The sequence below is a fragment of the Delphinapterus leucas genome, chromosome X (genome assembly GCF_059928025.1).
Source record: "Delphinapterus leucas isolate spDelLeu-1000000601 "Yukka" chromosome X, BTC_Dleu_Yukka2, whole genome shotgun sequence".
NCBI lineage: Eukaryota > Metazoa > Chordata > Mammalia > Artiodactyla > Monodontidae > Delphinapterus > Delphinapterus leucas.
The window spans coordinates 57,044,239-57,060,012 of NC_143150.1; positions in this window are offsets into that span (position 1 = coordinate 57,044,239).

Sequence of the window (15,774 nt, forward strand, 5' to 3'; positions counted from 1 at the left end):
AAGAAACCAGACAAAACAGAGTACATATTGTATGATTCTGTCTATATGAAACTCCACAAAATGTAATATACAGTGACAGCAAGCATATCAGTTATTGCCTGGGGAAGATGGTGCAGGGAAGGATATCAGTGAGAGTTTACGAAGAATCACTAGGGACCTTTTGAGGGTGACGAGATGTTCATTCTCTTGATTGTGGTGATGACTTCATGGGTACATACATATGTCAAAACATCAAATTTTACACTTTAAATATGTGCAGTCTATTGCATGCCAATTTTACTTCAATGAAGCTGTTTTTAAAAATCCATACTACAAGGTAATGATTATTCCAGAATTGAACAAAATGAGAAAAGTACTATGTAGGTCATTTACAAAACCATCACTGTATGGAGGAAAAGAAGTGCAGAGAGAATCAGAAGAGAGTCTGGTCTTTTGGTCATCCTGCTTAGGAGTTATCACCAATTGCTTAGAGTAAAAACTGGAAATTAAAATTCTAACTCCATAATAGACATTTTAGAGTCTGTGGTATCATCTTATAGTTTATGTTTATAAGTAAATACATTATAGAATGTGTGTACTTCTCCTTTTTGAAGAATTGCTCTTAGTAACTCCAATAACTCCTTTTGATGTCTTTCTAAATTAAAAAACAAAACAAACTAAAAAAAACCTCTGTACCTCTCTGTTTCTTTGTCTCTCTTTGTGTGTGTGTGGTAGCCCCTACTTGACTCTTTAATATGGTTGTTAACATATTATGTGCAATAACGGGCTATTTTTGCGAGACAAATTTTTGTCTAAGTGAGCTATACTTTATGAGAAAAATCTGGTTTGGTACACAACTTATCTATCTAGTTCATCTACACAATAACAAAAAGTGGATCCAGTAATGCTTAGTACTTTGATCTTAATAGAGATCAAAAGTCAACAAAACTTACACTCTAGGTGATATTGCTACCTTGTCCCATGGAATCTGTACTGAGAAAAATATGGTTGTCCAACTATCATCCAAAATGAATTATAAGTTGTATGCTTACAAGTTATTCAAATTTCACTTTTACCCCATAATAGCAGTTAACTGGATATAATAAAAATAGAAATATTTAGAAAAGCATTTTGGTTACATTAATTTTATACAGTGAAACACACCAATTAAAAAGGATGTTGAACAGAAAATATGCTCAAGGGCTAGCCTTAAGTAAAAGGTCAAATTACATTACTTTGTGTATAGCATCTTCTCTGTTTTGTAAATTCATATAAACCAAAAGGATGCACAGAGATTTATATGTCTTATGTACTTATGTAGTCTGCACATTAAAGAGCCTTGGTAAACGATAGGATAAACTATGACCAAGTTCTTATAAATATGTTTAGCATATATTTCATAATAGTCACAGTTTCTTCTTACATTAAACCTTTTAAATGTCCATAAGTAAATAAGTGGAGGACCTGGCATATACATACAATGTGATTTAAGAGGCTGTAGACACTGACTCCTATAGTACAAATCACTAAATGATAATATTGCAATAACAACAACAGCAGCAGCAGCAAGAGCAACAAAATATTGCTAGATCCACATCACCCACACTCTACCCCTCATTCTACAAAGTGTCTATTTACTTGGTCTTACTGCCTGTACTTCTAGCAAGTGACTCATGGAGAAGAAAATTCATCTCTTTTAAAAATGAAAATGGCTTCCAGGGCAGTTATGTCATTAAAGACATTGCATGGTGTATTTTAATCTACACAATTATACCTATTGAAACATGAGTGTTCACTATATGTCTGACACTATGCTAGGGACAGGGATTCAAGATGGCATCCAGGGCAAATAAGATGCATTCTTTGCCTGCAAAGACATTATAGCCTAGTGTGGGAAATAGGTAAAGATAGATAAATTATAGCATAAGGCAATAGGTAGGTGCTACGGAAAGGCACACAAGGCCCCTCTACTCAAGTGTGTGTGTATGTGTGTTTGTGTGTGTGTGTGTGTGTGTGTGAGACTGGGGAAGTTCAGAGATGAGAAGAGAGTCAGGGAAGGCATCTTAAGTGAGATTTCTCTTAAAATTAGTTTTGAAGGACAATTAGGATTTGATGAGGTAAAGGAAAGAGAGCTACTGTGTACAGCCTAGGTAGCTACCCACTCAGAGGCTCAAGAGGATCTGGCACAATTCAGAACCTGCAAATAGTTGACTATGGCTTGAGTATAGAGTGTGAAGAGGAAAGCAACAGTGGGGAGAGATGAAAATGAAAAGATACACAGCATTAAGGTCATAAAAGGCCTTGTATTATGTCTAAAGGAGTTAGGACCTCCTCCTAATCATATTTTCACCTCTAATAATTATTTCTAAGAAGAGTCATTAAGAAAATGCAGACTTTTATGGGGAGAATGAAAGCAGCGCTAATGTTTGTTGAACATCTGCTATGCCGAGTAGTAATAGAGTCAGAGTCTATGTTTGATAGTTGAGTGTGGACAGCATTTAAGCTCCAATCCTTCCCTTTTCTACCACCATATATTTGGTATTATAGATAAGGAAACCTGCATTTTGCTTGAGATCTTATCTCCTGTGGGAATTTGAGCCCCACAGCCTTATTCTGCAAGTATAACCATTCTCCAGCCCAGCTCTCTACAAAAGTCAAACCAACTCTGCTGTGCTGTTGCCTTTCCAGACCAGCCTGTGCCTGTCTTGCCTCTACACACAAGTTCACTGTGTGAATAATAAGTTTTCTTGCAAATTCTCAACGTGTATGAAGTGTGATGAGTTTCAATATCTGACCTATTATTTAAGCCAGGTCCATCCCACTTTCATGCAGGTGATCATAAAACATTGAGGCTGTTTAAAGATTTACCATATATAATCTCATTTATTTATCAATACAACCATTTGAGTTAGCTCTTATTATTTGTGATTTGCAGAGGAGAAAAGTAATCTTCAGAGAGGTTGCTTAATCTGTCCAAGGTCACACAGCTAATAAGTGGCAGTATCAGGATGTGAATTAAGTTCTGTCAAAATCCATAATCCCTGCAGAAAAGAGAAGGCCTGGGTAGAGGGCTGAGGATTATGACCTTGCATGACTAGAGGTAACATTTTCCTTATCTACAAAGTGCAGAAGTCTAGAAAGAAAAATAAATCATTAGTGAAGCCATATTGGCAGTAATCCATAGAAAAACTGCAGTGGTGTGGATTTAGTCTAGCCAGAATTGTTTTATTTTTCCTAAAGTTGGCATTACAGTTAATGAAAAATGTCAGTGAATAAAGTCATCATTACAAGCTTCTCCTATAGAGATAGCAAAGAGTTCTTCTCTTTGGTCATTGTTTAATTTGTTATTTCATTTTTGGTTTGCCCAAAGAGAGTTCTAGCCTTTATCTTCAACTCCTAGGAGGTAATTTCTAACTACTTGGAATAGTCCAAACAAAGGAATGTCTTTGTTTTGCATTGTGGGCTCTGTGGACCACACTTAATAGTTTACACTAATGAGATGACTCATGTAGGTCCCTTGGGCCCTGTGATATCAGCCAGGCCTCCAGGAAGTAGGGAGGATGGAGACTGACTTCAACCACAAGGGCAATCAATCAATTAATCATTCCTATATACTAAAGTTCCAATAAAAACTTCGGACACCAAAGTTCAGGTAAATTCCCCAGTTTGGCAATACTCTGAGTACATTGTCACAGATTAATGGCAGGAGAGTACTACAGACTAAATGTTTGTGTCTCTCTAAATTCATATATTGAAACCTAATCTTCAGTGTGATGGTAGTAGGACATGGGGCCTTTGGGTGGTGATTAGGTCATGAGGGTAGAACCCTCATGAATGGAATTATTGCCCTTATTAAAAGAAGACCCCAGAAATCTCTCTTTCCCTTTCCAGCCTCTAAGATTATAGTGAGAAGATGTCAGTCTATGAATCAGGAAGCAGATCCTCACAAGACACCAAATCTACTGAAACCTTTATCTTGGATTTCTCAGCATTCAGAACAGTGAGATATAAATTTCTCTTGTTTATAAGCTGTCCAATCTATGGTACTTTTGTTATATCAGCCTGAACTAACTAACACAGAAGATATTATGTCCTGAGAACAATGGTAGCTTTGCATTTAGAATCCTTCCAGACTCTGCCTTATGTACCTCTTCCTATGGCTAATTTTCTGTACCAACTCCTTATAGGAAACCATAATAGGTTGTAGTGAATTCTGTGAGTCTTTCTAGTGAATTATTGAACTCAGGGGGATTTGGGGAAACTTCCAAAATTGTAGTGTCAGAAATGAGATTTGTCTTGTGTGGATTCTTCCCTCTAAATTTGTAATTGGTCCTTAACTGCCTGTAGTTTGGGTCAGAAGCCTTGGGTGGACTTGCCTGACTGGAGTACTGTGCCTTCAACCTCATAATTTAGCTAACTTAAAGAACTTATATGGCTAAACTGCAATGTAGTCACTTCTGACTTGGGGAAAAGGATAGCAGGTATTTAAAATTCCATCCTTATAACAAATTTTAGCATTACTTGATGATTTTTATCTGAGAAATATAAAAACAAATAGTTCAAATGGAGTCATATTATTTTTAAGTGTAAAAAAGGCCGAATGCTTCAGTAGATTATTAAATACTAGAGAAATCTCACAGAAATTAACAAAAATAAAAATAATTATAAAATACAAATACCTGTAGCATTTCATTTCTTCATTTATTTGAGAATAATTCTATACTATTACTATAAGATAAATTATTTATATGCATAGACTGTTAGTCTAATTTATTATAAGCAATAGGACTTTATTTTATGTTATGTTAAATTACAAAGTATGCCACTAGAGTATGCTAAAACATTTTCTTAGATTAGAAAATAATTTCTAAAATCAATACTTTTATAAACTGCTCTGAGCAAAAAGTTCCATTTATTACTATATTATCATTATAAAACATATTTGTAGAAATTAATGTAATAACACAATTTTTCCACTTTTCTATTAAGTATCTTAGTATTTTTCACACAATTTTGTGATATCTACATGCTTCCAGATTATGAAGCTATTGGAAATACTAATTATAAGACCTATCATTAAGTGCAGTAGTAAAGTCTTGGCTTTCACATTGTTTATTCTGTTGAAGGAACACAATGTGAATGATTGGTAGTAGGGTCCAAACATCAAGGAAAGCTAGTATATTAATAGAAAATGCATTAATAGTGTGGCAATGTGAGGTTAAAATATCACTTCTGGTATCAGCCAGATTTAGAATAAAGATGGCAAATATTTCAAATTTTGATTATTTTGGTTTAATACAAAAGATTGATCACATGTAGATGTATACTTATATTGATCATATAGAGTCGTCCCTCAGCATCCATGGGAGATTGGTTCCAGGGCCCCTTGTGGATACCAGAATCACTGGATGCTCCAGTCCCTTATTTAAAATGATGTGTATTTGTATATAACCTATGCACATCCTCTCATATACTTTAAATCATCTCTAGATTACTTATAATATCTAATACAATGTAAATGCTATGTAGATAGTTGCTGACATGTGATGAATCCAAATTTTGCTTTTTGGAAATTTCTTGAAAATTTTTCAAATATTTTTGGTCTGTGGTTGGTTGAATCCATGGATGTGGAACCCATGGATACACAGGGCCGACTGTAAATGAACATAAAGTGTAAAGGATTTTTGAAGGGTAGGCACAAAATAAGAGAAAAAAATTATGGCTGTAACCATGGTCTTCTTTATGGAAACATCTTGAATAACCTTAGGGAAATTTTATCATGAAACAGCTAAATGCAAAGAGAAGGGAAGAATAGGAACCAAAGAAATAAGCATATCTTTCACTTTCCTGTCACAGTCCTCCCCAACTGGAATGCCCCACAAAATCCAGGGGAAAAAAACAATGCTCTAATTCATATCTAGGTCTCATTTTTCACACTCGTAAACATTTAAATACGGACCAGGAATCTCTGAATGTGTGTATTTTTGGATGTGGAGGGGAAACGAGGTATAACTTGCCAGTAGATTCTGATATCTCCACCCTTATTATGTGCACCAGAATTTTCAGCCAGCCATCTAAATTCCAACCTAAAACCAAGACTACAATGTATTCTGAGAATTCAATTCCCGGTGAGGATCGCTGACATATAATATTAGAAATGGGAGAGAGGCTATAACCATAGATATAGAGGGTTAAATATTCTAGTAATAAATTTAGCTTAATACATCCTATATCATTTTTTCCTGCTAGATTCTGCTTTAAAACAAAGTGAAACAGTTATACATATACATATGTTCCCATAACTCTTCACTCTTGCGTCTCCCTCCCTACCACCCTCCATATCCCACCCCTCTAGGTAGTCGCAAAGCACCGAGCTGATCTCCCTGTGCTATGCGGTTGCTTCCTACTAGTTATCTATTTTAAATTTGGTAGTGTATATATGTCCATGCCACTCTCTCACTTTGCCACAGCTTACCCTTCCTCCTCCGCATTTCCTCAAGTCCACTTTTAAGAGGTCTGTGTCTGTCTTCCTGTATGACCCCAAGGTTCTTCATGACATTATTTTTTTCTTAAATTACATATACATGGGTTAGCATACAGTATTTGTTTTTCACTTTCTGACTTACTTCACTCTGTATGACAGACTCTAGGTCCATCCACCACATTACAAATAGCTCAATTTCATATCTTTTTATTGCTCAGTAATATTCCATTGTATATGTGTGCCACATCTTCTTTATCCATTCATTCGATGCTTGACACTTAGGATGTTTCCATCTCCTGGCTATGGTAAATAGAGCTGCAATGAACATTTTGGTACATGACTCTTTCTGAATTACGGTTTTCTCAGGGTATATGCCCAGTAGTGAGATTGCTGGGTCATATGGTAGTTCTATTTGTAGATTTTTAAGGAACTTCTGTACTGTTTTCCATAGTGGCTGTACCAATTCATATTCCCAACAGCAGTGCAAGAGTGTTCCCTTTTCTCCAAACCCTCTCCAGCATTTACTGTTTCTAGATTTTTTGATGATGGCCATTCTGACTGTTGTGAGATGATATCTCATTGTAGTTCTAATTTGCATTTCTCTAATGTTTAATGATGTTGAGCATTCTTTCATGTATTTGCTGGCAGTCGCTATATCTTCTTTGGAGAAATGTTTATTTAGGTCTTCTGCCCATTTTTGGATTGGGTTGTTTGTTTTCTTGTTATTGAGCTGCATGAGCTGCTTGTAAATTTTGGAGATTAATCCTTTGTCAGTTGCTTAATTTGCAAATATTTTCTCCCATTCTGAGGGTTGTCTTTTGGTCTTGCTTATAGTTTCCTTTGCTGTGCAAAAGCTTTCAAGTTTCATTAGGTCCCATTTGTTTATTTTTGTTTTTATTTCCATTTCTCTTAGAGGTGGGTCAAAAAGGATCTTGCTGTGATTTGTGTCATAGAGTGTTCTGCCTATGTTTTCCTCTAAGAGTTTGATAGTTTCTGGCCTTACCTTTAGGTCTTTAATGCATTTTGAGCTTATTTTTGTGTATGGCGTTAGGGAATAATCTAATCTCATACTTTTACATGTACCTGTGAAGTTTTCCCAGCACCACTTATTGAAGAGGTTGTCCTTTCTCCACTGTATATTACTGCCTCTTTTATCAAAGATAAGGTGACCATATGTGCGTGGGTTTATCTCTGGGCTTTCTGTCCTGTTCCATTGATCTATATTTCTGTTTTAGTGCCAGTACCATACTGTCTTGATTAGTGTAGCTTTGTAGTATAGTCAGAAGTCAGCGAGCATGATTCCTCCAGTAACGTTTTTCACTCTCAAGATTGCTCTGACTATTCGGGGTCTTTTTTTTCCCATACAAATTGTGAAATTTATTGTTCTAGTTCTGTGAAAAATGCCAGTGGTAGTTTGATAGAGATTGCCTTGAATCTGTAGATTGCTTTGGGTAGTAGAGTCATTTTCACAATGTTGATTCTTCTAATCCAAGAACATGGTATATCTCTCCATCTATTTGTATCATCTTTCATTTCTTTCATCAGTGTCTTATAATTTTCTGCATACAGGTCTTCTGTCTCTTTAGGTAGGTTTATTCCTAGATATTTTATTCTTTTTGTTGCAGTGGTAAATGGGAGTGTTTTCTTGATTTCACTTTCAGATTTTTCATCATTAGTGTATAGGAATGCCAGAGATTTCTGTGCATTAATTTTGTATCCTGGTACTTTAGCAAATTCATTGATTAGCTCTAGCAGTTTTCTGATAGCATCTTTAGGATTCTCTATGTATGGTATCATGTCATCTTCAAACAGTGACAGCTTTACTTCTTTTCCAACTTGGATTCCTTTTATTTCCTTTTCTTCTCTGATTGCTGTGGCTAAAACTTCCAAAACTATGTTGAATAAGAGTGGTGAGAGTGGGCAACCTTCTCTTCTTCCTGATCTTAGTGGAAATGCTTTCAGTTTTTCACCATTGAGGATGATGTTGGCTGTGGGTTTGTCATATGGCCTTTATTATGTTGAGGAAATTTCCCTCTATGACTACTTACTGCAGGGTTTTTATCATAAATGGCTGTTGAACTTTTTTGAAAGCTTTCTCTGCATCTATTGAGATGATCATATGGTTTTTCTCCTTCAATTTGTTAATATGGTTTATCATGTTGATTGATTTCCGTATATTGAAGAATCCTCACATTCCTGGAATAAACGCCACTTGATCATGTTGTATGATCCTTTTAATGTGCCATTGGATTCTGATTGTTAGTATTTTGTTGAGGATTTTTGCATCTGTGTTCATCAGTGATATTGGCCTATAGTTTTCTTTCTTTGTGACGTCCTTATCTGGTTTTGGTATCAGGGCGATGGTGGCCTTGTAGAATGAGTTTGGGGGTGGTCCTCCCTCTGCTATATTTTGGAAGAGTTTGAGAAGGATAGGTGTTAGCTCTTCTCTAAATGTTTGATAGTAGTCGCCTGTGAAGCCATCTGTTCCTGGGCTTTTGTTTGTTGGAAGATTTTTAATCACAGTTTCAATTTCAGTGCTTGTGACTGGTCTGTTTATATTTTCCATTTCTTTCTGATTCAGTCTTGGCAGCTTGTGCTTTTCTACGAATTTGTCCATTTCTTCCAGGTTGTCCATTTTATTGGCATAGAGTTGCTTGTAGTAATCTCTCATGAACTTTTTTATTTCTACAGTGTCATTTATTTCTTGTTTTTCATTTCTAATTCTATTGATTTGAGTCTTCTTCCTTTTTTTTCTTGATGAGTCTGGCTAATTGTTTATCAGTTTTGTTTATATTCTCAAAGAACCAACTTTTAGCTTTATTGATCTTTGCTATCCTTTCCTTCTTTCTTTTTAAATTATTTCTGATCTGATCTTTATGATTTCTTTCCTTCTTCTAACTTTGGGGTTTTTTATTTGTTCTCCTTTATCTAATTGCTTTAGGTGCAAGGTTCGGTTGTTGGTTCAAAATATTTCCTGTTTCTTAATGTAGGATTGTATTGCTCTAAAGTTCCCTCTTATAACTGCTTTTGCTGCATCTCATAGATTTTGGGTCGTCCTGACTCCATTGTCATTTGTTTCTAGGTATTTTTTGATTTCCTCTTGATTTTTACAGTGATCACTTCATTACTAAGTAGTGTATTGTTTAACCTCCATGTGTTTGTATTTTTCACAGTTCTTTTCCTGTAATTGATATCTAGTCTGATAGCATTGTGGTCGGAAAAGGTACTTGATACAATTTCAATTTTCTTAAATTTAAGGCTTGATTTTTGACCCAGGTTATGATGTATCCTGGAGAGCGTTCCATGAGCACTCGAGAAAATGTGTATTCTGTTGTTTTTGGATGGAGTGTCCTATAAATATCAATTAAGTCCATCTTGTTTAATGTATCATTTAAAGCTTGTGTTTCCTTATTTATTTTCATTTTGGATGTTCTGTCCATTGGTGAAAGTGGGGGTGTTAAATTCCCCACGATGAATGTGTTACTGTCGATTTCCCCTTTTATGGCTGTTAGTATTTGCCTTATGTATTGAGGTGCCCCTATGTTGGGTACATAAATATTTACAATTGTTATATCTTCTTCTTGGATTGATCCCTTGATTACTATGTGGTGTCCTTCTTTGTCTCTTCTAATTGTCTTTATTTTAAAGTCTATTTTACTGATATGAGAATTTCTCCTCCAGCTTTCTTTTGGTTTCCATTTGCATGGAATATCTTTTTCTATCGCCTTACTTTCATTGTGTATGTGTCTCTAGGTCTGAAGTGGATCTCTTGTAGACAGCATATATATGGGTCTTGTTTTTGTATCCATTCAGCCAATCTGTGCCTTTTGGTGGGAGTATTTAATCCATTTACATTTAAGTTAATTATTGATATGTATGTTCCTATTCCCATTTTCTAAATCGCCTTGGGTTCATTATTATACGTCTTTTCCTTCTCTTGTGTTTCTTGCCTAGAGAATATCCTTTAGCATTTGTTGTAAAGCTGGTTTGTTGGTGCTGAATTCTCTCAGCTTTTGCTTGTCTGTAATGGTTTTAATTTCTCCATCATATCTGAATGAGATCCTTGCTGAGTAGAGTAATCTTGCTTGCAGATATTTCTCCTTCATCATTTAAAATATGTCCTTCCACTCCCTTCTGGCTTGCAGAGTTTCTGCTGAGAGATGAGCTGTTAACCTTATGGGGATTCCCTTTTGTGTTATTTGTTGTTTTTCCCTTGCTGCTTTTAATATGGTTTCTTTGTATTTAATTTTTGACAGTTTGATTAATATGTGTCTTGGTGTATTTCTCCTTGGATTTATCCTGTATGGGACTTTCTGTGCTTCCTGGACTTGATTAACTATTTCCTTTCCCGTATTAGGGAAGTTTTCAACTATAATCTCTTCAAATATTTTCTCAGTCCCTTTCTTGTACTCTTCTTCTTCTTGAACCCCTATAATTGGAATGTTGGTGCATTTAATGTTATCCCAGAGGTCTCTGAGACTGTCCTCAGTTCTTTTCATTCTTTTTTCTTTATTCTGCTCTGCAGTAGTTATTTCCACTGTTTTATCTTCCAGGTCACTTATCCGTTCTTCTGCCTCAGTTATTGTGCTATTGATCCCATCTAGAGTGTTTTTCATTTCATTTGTTGTGTTGTTCATCATTTCATTTGTTGTGTTGTTCATCATTGTTTATTTCATCTTTAGTTCTTCTAGGTCCTTGTTCAATGTTTCTTGCATTTTGTCTATTCTATTTCAGAGATTTTGGATCATCTTTACTATCAGTATTCTGAATTCTTTTTCAGGTAGACTGCCTATTTCCTCTTCATTTGTTAGTTGTGGTGGGTTTTTATCTTGCTACTTCATCTGCGGTGTTATTTTCTGTCTTCTCATTTTGCTTATCTTACTGTGTTTGGGGTCTCCTTTTTGCAGGTTGCAGGTTCATAGTTCCCGTTGTTTTTGGTGTCTGTCCCCAGTGGCTAAGGTTGGTTCAGTGGGTTGTTTAGGCTTCCTGGTGGAGGAGACTAGTGTCTGTGTTGTGGTGGATGCGGCTGCATCTTGTCTTTCTGGTGGGCAGGTCCACATCTGGAGGTGTGTTTTGGGGTGTCTGTGGCCTTATTATGATTTTAGGCAGCCTCTCTGCTAATGGGTGGGGTTGTGTTCCTGTTTTGCTAGTTGTTTGGCATAGGGTGTCCAGCACTGCAGCTTGATGGTCCTTGAGTGTAGCTGGGTGCTGGCATTGAGATGGAGGTCTCTAGGAGATTTTTTTCCATTTGATATTATGTGGAGCTGGGAGGTCTCTTGTTGACCAGTGTCCTGAAGTTGGCTCTCCCACCTCAGAGACACAGCACTGACTGCTGGCTGGAGCGCCAAGAGCCTTTCATCCCCATAGCTCAAACATCCACACCCTCACTTTCCTGCCTTTTGCACCACCCTAGTCTCGAAGCTTCTGCCACTGCACCTCAGGCCGGGTCCCCATCAGAAAAAAAAAAAAATTAAAGAAAAAACAAAAAAACGGATGGATAGAACCCTAGCACAAATGGTGACAGCAAAGCTATACAGACAAAATCTTACACAGAAGCATACACATACACACTCGCAAAAAGAGGAAAAGTGGAAAAAATAATAAATCTTGCTCTCAAAGTCCACCTCCTCAGTTTGGGATGATTCGTTTTCTATTCGTGTATTCCACAGATGCAGGGTACATCAAGTTGATTGTGGAGCTTTAATCAACTGCTTCTGAGGTTTCTGGGAGAATTTCCCTTTCTCTTCTTTGTTCTCACAGCTCCTGGGGCTCAGCTGTGTATTTGCCTCTGCCTCTGCATGTAGGTCGCTGGCGGGCGTCTGTTCTTTGCTCAGACAGGACGGGGTTAAAGGAGTAGCTGCTTCGGGGACTCTGTCTCACTCAGGCCTGGGGAAGGGAGGGGTGCGGATGCGGGGCGAGCCTGTGGTGGCAGAGGCTGGTGGGACATTGCAGCAGTCTGAGGCATGCTATGCGTTCTCCCGTGGAAGTTGTCCCTGGATCCCCAGACCCTGGCAGTGCCCGGCTGCACAGGCTCCCCAGTAGGGAGGTGTGGATAATGACCTGTGCTCGCACAGGCTTCCTGGTGGCGGCTGCAGCAGACTTAGAGTCTCATGCCCGTCTCTGTGGTCTGCCCTTTTAGCTGCGGCTCGTGCCCGTCTCTGGTGCTCCTTTAAGCAGTGCTCTTAATCCTCTCTCCTCGGGCACCAGGAAACAAAGAGGGAAGAAAAAGTCTCTTGTCTCTTTGGCAGGTCCAGAATTCCCCAGACTACCTCCCGGGTATCCACGGTGCACTAACACCCTGCAGTCTGTGGTCATGCTGCCAACCCCAGTCCTCTCCTGGCGCTCCAACCAAATCCTGAGCCTCAGCTCCCAGCCCCCGCCCACCCCGTTGGGTGAGCAGACAAGCCTTTCGGGCTGTTGAGTGCCGGTCGGCACCGATCTTTTGTGAGGGAATCTCTCCCCTTTGCCCTCCGCACCCCTTTTGCTATGCTCTCCTCCACAGCTCCAAAGCTTTCCCCCTCTGCCACCCACAGTCTCTGCCCACGATGGGGCTTCCTAGTGTGTGGAAACTTTTCCTCCTTTTCAGCTGCCTCCCACTGGTGCAGGTCCCTTCCCTATTCTTTTGTCTCTGTTTATTCTTTTTTCTTTTGCCCTACCCATGTATGTGGGGAGTTTCTTGCCTTTTGGGAGGTCTGAGGTCTTCTGCCAGCATTCAGTAGTTGTTCTGTAGGAGTTTTTCCACATGTAGATATATTTCTGGTGTATCTGTGGGGACAAAGGTGATCTCTGCATCTTACTTTTCCGCCATCTTCCCGATTCCTCTATCCGGTTCTATATCTTTAGTGCATGGATTTTAGAGGAAATTTTATTATCAAAATTGGCTTGAAATAAGTAGTGGTAACAGTAGAATAAATTGTGAAAATGTCAAAAAATGCATATATGTCCTGTCCACATGACTTTATAGGTAAATTCTTTCAAAAATACAAGGGAGAGATAATTCATGTGTCATTTAATTTATTCTAGAAAATAAAGGAGGAAAATCCTTCCTTTTATTTCATGAATCAATTATAAATAACTTGATACCTAAACTTGACAAAAAAAGCACATTCTTAAAATCTAAAAACCAAAATAATTTATGGAGGTAGGCACAATATCATTAAGTGTTAAGTAATGAAACTCAGGATTACATTAAAAGTCTCCTACACTATAACCAAGGACAATTTATCCCATAAGTGTGAGGATGGTTCAAAATTAGGAGATCTATTATTATAATGGTTTCCCATAATAGATCAAATGAGATAATATACACATGCATGCACACAATTTTTCTCTAAATTCTGAAATGGTATTTAAGAAAATACACTCCCAAATTCATTTATAAGGACACCATTACTGTGATACCCAAACCAAAGACACTACAAAGAAGAAAATTATAGGCCATTATTTTTGATGAATGTAGATATAAAAATCTTCAACAAAATATTAACAAACCAAATCCAACAATATATAAAAAGGATCATACACCATGATCAAGTGGGATTTATTCAAAGGATGCAAGTGTGGTTCAATATTCACACATTAATCAATGTGATACACCACGTTAATAAAAAGAAGGATAAAAATCACATTATCATCTCAATAGATGCAGAAAAAGCCTTTGTCATATTCAACATCCATTCATGATAAAAACTATCATCAAAGTGGGTACAGACTGAAAATATCTCAACATAATAAAGGCTATTTAGGACAAACCTACAGCTAACTTCATACTCAACAGTGAAAGACTTTCCTCTAAATACAGGAATAAGACAAGATGTCCACCCTTGCCACTTCTATTTAACACAGTATTGAAAGTCTTAGTCACAGCAATCAGACAAGAAAAAGAAGAACATATATCCACATTGGGAGAGAAGAAGTAAAACTGTCACTATTTGCAGATGACATGATACTTTATATAAAACCCTAAAGTCTCCACTGAAAAAGTGTAAGAACTAAGAAATGAATTCAGCAATGTTGCAGGATACAAGATTAATATGCAGAACTCTATTCATTTTCTATACACTAATAATGAACTATTAGAAAGCAAAAAACAAAATTCCTCTTCAAATCACCTCAAAAAGAATACAATGCCTAGAAATAAACTTAACCAAGGAAGTGAAAGACTTATACCCTGAAAACTGTGAAACTTGTTGAAGGAAACTGAAAATAATACAAAGAAATAGAAAACTATCCTCAACGATTGGATTGGAAAAATTAATATTTTTAAAATGGCCATACTATTCAAAGCAATCTATGATTTAACTCAATACCTGTTATAATACCCATGACATTTTTCACAGAACAAGAAGAAATAATCCTAAAATTTATATAGAACCACAGTATACCCCAAATTGTCAAAGCAATCTTTAAAAAGAAAACCTGGAGGTTTCAAAATCCCAGACTTTAGACTATACTACAAAGCTACAGTATTCAAAACAGTAAGGTACTGGCACAAAAACAGACACGTAGATCAATGGAAGCGAATAGGGAGCCCAGAAATAAACCCACACGCTTATGGTCAATTAATCTACAAAAAAGGAGGCAAGAAGATATAATAAAGAAAAGACTGTCCCCTCAATAAGTGGTGCTTGGAAAACTGAATATATACATGTAAAACAATGAAACTAGAACATTTTCTAACACCATACACAAAAATAAAATCAAAATAGATTAAAGGCTTAAACCTGAAATCATAAAAATCCTAGAAGTGAATATAGGCAGAACATGCTTTGACATAAATCATAGCAGTAATGTTTGGATCTGTCTCCTAAGGCAAAATAAATAAAAGAAAAAATAAACCAATGTGACTTAATAAAATTTAAATGCCTTTGCACAGCAAAGGAAATTATCAACAAAACAAAAAGGCAAATATGGAATGGGAGAAATTATTTGCAAATGATATGACAGTTAAGGGGGTAATATCCACAATACATAAACAGTTCATACAACTTAATAATAACAAACCAGTCAAAAAATGGGCAAAAGACTTAAATAGACATTTTCCCAAAGTAGACATACAGATGGTTAACAGGCAAATGAAAAGAAACTAAACATCATTAATTATCAGAGAAATGCAAATCTCAACAAGAATGAGTTATCAACTCACAACTGTCAGAATAGCTATCATTGAAAAGTATGAAAATTATAAATGTTGGCAAGGATGTGGAGAAAAGGGAAGACTTGTACACTTTTGGTGGGAATGTAAATTGGTGCTGCCAATATGCAAAACAATATGCAGTTTCCTCAAAAAAACTAAAAATGGAATTACCATA